The sequence below is a fragment of the Arvicanthis niloticus genome, chromosome 4 (assembly GCF_011762505.2).
Source record: "Arvicanthis niloticus isolate mArvNil1 chromosome 4, mArvNil1.pat.X, whole genome shotgun sequence".
NCBI classification, from domain to species: domain Eukaryota; kingdom Metazoa; phylum Chordata; class Mammalia; order Rodentia; family Muridae; genus Arvicanthis; species Arvicanthis niloticus.
The window spans coordinates 74852641-74858725 of record NC_047661.1 but is presented as its reverse complement, the minus strand read 5'-3'; positions in this window follow the sequence as shown (position 1 = coordinate 74858725).

The following is a 6085-nucleotide window of genomic DNA, read 5'->3' as shown; positions in this document are numbered from 1 at the left end:
AAGCAAACTCCATCTTGGGGGGGAGTAAGCGATCAAGAGCTTATAGCCCGAAGAATTTTTCCTTACCCTTCCAGGTGCCATGGAAACGAGTCCTCTGGGTGCATGGGCTAAGGAAAAATAAAGAGAATTGACACCCATCCCTGTGCAATGGAGTATATATATAGCTCCCAGGAGTGCAAGGGCTGTCAACCTATTATCTGGTATCACAATTATTTAGGCAAGAGCTGACTGGACAAGACCTCTCATCTACCCAGTGCAAATGAGCTGAGCTCTTGGGGTGCATAGACTGAGAGTGTCTCTGTCATAGGCTATTTTTTAGCCTAGATCGTCAAATTTCAGGGAGGGATGCTTGCTCCAAGGCTGCGCGTGCTTAGGCTTAGAGCTACCTTGTCACGTTTTTGCTGGGCTTGAGCTTACAAACCATCCATCTATGAATACTAGTTCACATCCTAGAAGTGTGTCACGCAGGCCTATTCCGGCTCTTTGGAAAGAAAGAAAGAAGGAAAGAAAAGGGCAGAAGACATTTAAGAAGTAAAATCTCCACAGGAAACAGGCTCCATCCGCACTCCATCAAGGCTGGAAATCCGGATTTGTAATAGTTGGTATCTGGTCCAACTTCCCATTCCACTTTCCTTTTAAATAAGCAGAAAGATTATGGCTTTAAGTAAATGCATCATTCACAAATCTTAGAGGTGAAATACCTGGATGTGGCCCCTTTACATGGGCTAGAGCCAATCAACTCTGATTGACCAAAGACTATTTTAAATCTCTATAATGATGTACTGAGATGGGCACAAAGGTAGGCACATGTGCAACCAAGGCTAGGTCTAGTGATCCATTTTAGCCTTGTGCTAAAAGCATGTAACATTCTTACAATCCAAGATATCAGAATTATTCTGAAAGTTGGATAACATAAAGAAAAATGAAGAGTCTACACACACCAACACCGGTTGTGCTGATGTATTTATAAACACCTTATTAATTTTTTAATGTTATTTAAATGGCTAGAGATATTAAATCTTGTAGCCGAAACATTCTGTACTTTATGAAACACATTTAACAAGATAAAGGCAGATATACCCCTTTTAAACATTTTAACAGTGGCTACAACACATAATTTATTTGTGTTGAAGCAAGATAAACTCAAGAAAATATATATATGATTTAATTTAGGACTTACATCCCTTTGAAAACATTAAACAGAGGTTTAAATCCTCCTATGGTAAGCTTAAAATGAGGTTTTAGTCAAATAATATCTCTTAATAACCTTTAAAAATTACTAAGAGTAAATCAAGATTAAAAGTAAACTATTTTTCTTTGCATGTACACTCAAAAGCCAGAAGATGGCGTTAGATCCCAACCACAAATGGTTGTGAGACACCATGTGGCCGCTGGGAGTTTAGCCTTTATATTTTAAATTAAGTCCAGCTTTTAATGGCTGAGGTATCTCTCTAACCCCAACTTGACTCAAATATTGAAAGACACTGTCTTTGAATCCTTTTTTGGAGTAACAAGTATTTTTAAAAATTTTTAAAAGCTCGCTATATTGAAGCAATAGCTTGCAGAAAAATTTTCTTTAGAGAAATCCGGTAATAAACTATAATATACACCAAAGGAATTAACCTCTTACCCTTTTTGTATTAAAGTAACAAAATTTGTATATATATGTAAAATATAAAACATTACCCATTTTCTGAAGCAATTATTTTTTAACAAATATTGTTCCATGGGTTTTTAAACATTATGAATAAATTTATTACCTATAAACCTTTTACCTCTACCAAAAATGTAAAGGAATGGTATAAAAATATTTTTTATGTAAACATTTATTGAAATGGTAGCTGGAGAAAACAAGTTAGGCTGTATAAAACTTAAATTTGAACTTTATTTTTTTGGATTAATTTAATAACCAATCTTTTTTTGTCCCATGAGAATATCGGATAAAAGCCAATTTTATTCTCTAATAATTGTAACACATATTAAAGGAATCTAAGGAATCTTATTTTTAACAACTTTGATTATAAAGGAATTAAAATAATTTGAACCATATTTCATAAGTACAATTTTTAGGATCTGGCCTTTAGACTCAGAAGGAAGAGCAGCCTGTGTGTCTTAAATTCAAATGTAAATGTACTTAACCTCCCTCTGCCTGCCTGCCTGCCATTTGCTTTTATTTAAACCTTAAATTTGAACTAAAAACCTCTGGAATAGTTTAAGATTTGATAGAATCCCACAGCGATATACTCAGCCTTAAATGGCAAAATCTTGTAATCTAGCTTCCTTCTTTCTGTTCCTCCGAAGCCTCTCGCTCCTGCAGCTGCGTCTGCACCACGGGGGGCCAGCGGCTCCAGGCCGCGCTCCGCCGTTGCGACCGCCGTCGCTCCGCCATTTTGGCCGCAGCAGCCACGTGGGGACCCAGATTGAACTGCCTCCACCTGTGAAACAAACACAAAAAGCTTCCCACCCCGGGCCACAGCAGGCCCTTAGCCAATCCTGTATCCTCTTGTTCCCATGTTTCCCCGCTGTCGCGCGCGGTTCCGTCTCTGCGGCGCGCGGTTCCGCCGCGGCGGCTGTGCGCGGTTTTGCAAAAATCCCTTGTTCCATCACTGGCATCTGTTCTAACTTGTGCCTCCCAAGTGCTGGGATTAAAGGCGTGCGCCACCACTGCCCGGCTTCCTCTGTCTGCCGGACTGCAAGCCGCGCAGACGCCTCTGTAACTCGTCTGACCCAGGCCCTGTCGCAGCGTCTCTGTTCCCACAGCCCGAGCCGAGAAGCACGGCCGGGGACCCTCGAGCCCGAGCGAGCCGCTGGCTCCGGCCGAGGTCGGTGGGGCTGGGCTGAGTGACTTAAGATTTTAGCACAAGCGGCTGCTTCCTCTTCGGAGCTGCCCAGTTCTATGGAGTCAGGCTCCTTAATGAAGTATAGGGGGGTCCCTTTGACCTCCGTTCTCTCTCCGCCATCCGGCGGAGGGTCTCCAAGCTTAATGGACTCTGCAGTAGTCCGTGTTTCCTTTGAACACTCCCTTTTATCACCAGACCCTTTTTGTAGCCTGCCAACACACTTTAGTTCTGATATGCCCGAGTAGCCACAAAACAATTGCGATATGAGCAAGAGTTTAATTAATGAAGTGGCCACAGTGGATTTAAATCTGCTTGTTAAGATTTCTATTTTAGACATAACTTCCAAAGTGTGTACCTCTTATCCTGTAGTTTGTTAACCCGACCCAAAACTTGGGTGGTCTTTCCGCGGCACCTTGACGTTCCCGGGTTTTTGGCACCAGTTGTATCGCGCGCCCCCAAAATCCCTTTTCGCCCGCGAATAAGGACACGGAGGCAGTAATCGGGTATCACTACAGACGAGGCTTTACTTCTTGTAACAGCAAAAGCGGAAAGACGGAAGAAACCGGAAGAGGCTCCCTTAAATACACCCTAGAGTGACGTATTCACATTTGGTTGGCTGTTCGTTCACCACCCAATATGCCTCGGGATTGGCAGTGACTAATGGCCCGCCTATCAGCCTAGCAACTGCGCAGATAATTGTATAGCCACTGCTAACAGCAGCTTCCTACATCCTGACATGAGGCCGAAGCCCTCCATAAATTTGTGTCCTTTAGTCATGTAGGACAACATCTCTACTAGCCCCTCCACAGGTAGAGGGGGTGACTACAGGCCACGGAGCCTCAAGACAGATCTCTATATTAATGAGATACCTAAAGGCCAGAGGCGCATAGCTAATCAAGCTCTCCTCCCCACACCTCCTCCCTGTAAAAGGTGTTTAACCTCAGGCCCACCCTGAGAAACCGTGGTATAGTTTTCATCCATTTTCTGCCATGAAAAATAAATATCTTAAGACCATGGACTGTTTTTCTTCTTCGGGATCTGCCATGGGGAACAGTGGAGCAGGCCTTTGCCTACAGAGCCGCTGTCTAATCTCCCGTAGAAGATTTGTGTTCCCAGCCACAGAGACCATCAACTCAAGCAAGCCAAGCAAAACTCTCATCCCGGAGGGACACAGCCACAGCTTCTCTCCCTTTCTCCCACTTCAGCCACAAGCCAATCCAGCCCATATGCCCCACTTTATTTTCGGCCCTTCCATGGCTCCCATAGCCCAATGTGGGTGCCCAAGAGCCTGAGAACCAGACCAGCTAGCTCCAGCTCCCTCGGGACATCGGACTGCACTCTCCCACCCCCGGGAGCAGGGTCCTGCAGCTTTACATAGCCCAACACCTGCCCTGCACTGGCAGGCCTGGGGAGAATACAGTCAAACTTCCCATGCCTCTGTCTCCATGAGTGGCCCTAGCCACAGAAGTGGGACATACTTTAACCCAACAACTGGCCCAGGAGCCACACACCATAACCCGACACCACCATGCCTGTTTTATGTGGCACTGGGAATGCAACAAAAGCACTCTGCCAACTGTGCTACACCCCCATCCTATTATTATATCTTGAAGATATTCATGTTGTCTTAGGATTTCATTGCGGTGGAAAGACCCCATGACCACGGCAGCTCTTATAAAAGAGAACATTTAAGTGGGGGTAGCTTACAGTTGTATAGGTTCAAAGTCCATTATCATCATGGTAGAACATGGTGGCAAGCAGGCAGACATGGTGCTGGAAGAGCCAAGTTCTACATCTTGATCCACAAGCATCAAAAGAAAAACATGTGCCACACTGGGCATAGCTTGAGCATAGAAGACCTCAAAGCCAGACTTCACTGGCACTACTCCTCCAACAATGCCACACCTCTAATAGTGCCACTTCATATGATCCAAGCATTCAAATACATGACTCTATGGAGGTCCATACCTATTAAAACCATCATACATGTTAATATTTTTTATGCATGACTGTATGTGTGAAGGCTGGGGGAGAAGACAATCTGTACTATCATCCTTAGAACACAGCACAATTTACTTCCTTTGAGACAATCTATCTCACTACCCCAATCTCACCAACTAGGCTAGACTAGATGGACAGCAAGCTCCAGGAACCCTCTTTCCCCACCTCAAGTGCCACCCCACCCAGCATTTTTTATTTAGTGTGTTAGCTAGTTTTATGTCAACTTGACACAAACTAGAGTCTTCTGGAACCTCAATTGAGAAAATGCTCCAATGTATTGACCTGTGGAAAAGCCTGTAGGACATTTTCTTCATTGATGATTGATGTGCAAGGGCTGTTAGTTCTGGGTTGTGTAAGAAGGCAGGATAAGCAAGCCAGGAGGAAGAAGCCAAGAAGCATTCTTCTTCCATGACCTCTGCATGAGTTCCTGCCTCCAAATTCCTGTCTTGAGTTCCTGTCTTAACTTCCTGTAAGCTAAAACAAACCCTATCCTCCCCAAATTTTGATTGTTCATGTTCTCTGATCAGTGCAATAGACACCCTAACTAGGACACATGGGTTCTGGAGACTAAACTAAGATCATTAAGCTTTTGGAGAAACTGAGTTATTGTTCTCTTTGCTTTGAATAAACCAATTGAACCATGGATCTACCTTTACGTTGGTTAGTATTGTACCAACTGGACTTCATTCCTACCCTATAGTGACATTTTTTAGAATTCTGAAACTTTGTTTAGTTTTTTAAAAACACACAAATATTGTAAGACTATGCTTTCATGGGCTGGAGAGATGGCTCAGCAGTTAAGAACACTGACTGCTCTTCCAGAGGTCTTGAGTTCAATTCCCAGCAACCACATGGTGGCTCACAACCATCTGTAATGGGATCTGATGCCCTCTTCTGGTCTGTCTGAAGACAGCAACAGTGTGCTCACATACATTAAATAAATAATTTTTAAAAAATAATATGCTTTCGTTTTAATCCCAGGTGTAGGAATGTGGGATGCTTCAGGATGTCCACAGCAGCTGACCATGATTTGTCTCATGCTCTAGCAGAAGCATGGTTGTGCCAGCTGCAGATAATCTCTCCAGTTGTCTGTGGCATTTGGAATTCTGGGAACTTTCCAGAAGGTACATAAATGCTAGGTCCCTAAGAGGTGAGGGTGGTGCTGATTGTTGGTTATTTAGGGAGCTTTGTTACAGTTAGTTCATAGCCATGGTCAAAAAAGAGAGAGAAATTAGATTCTAGGA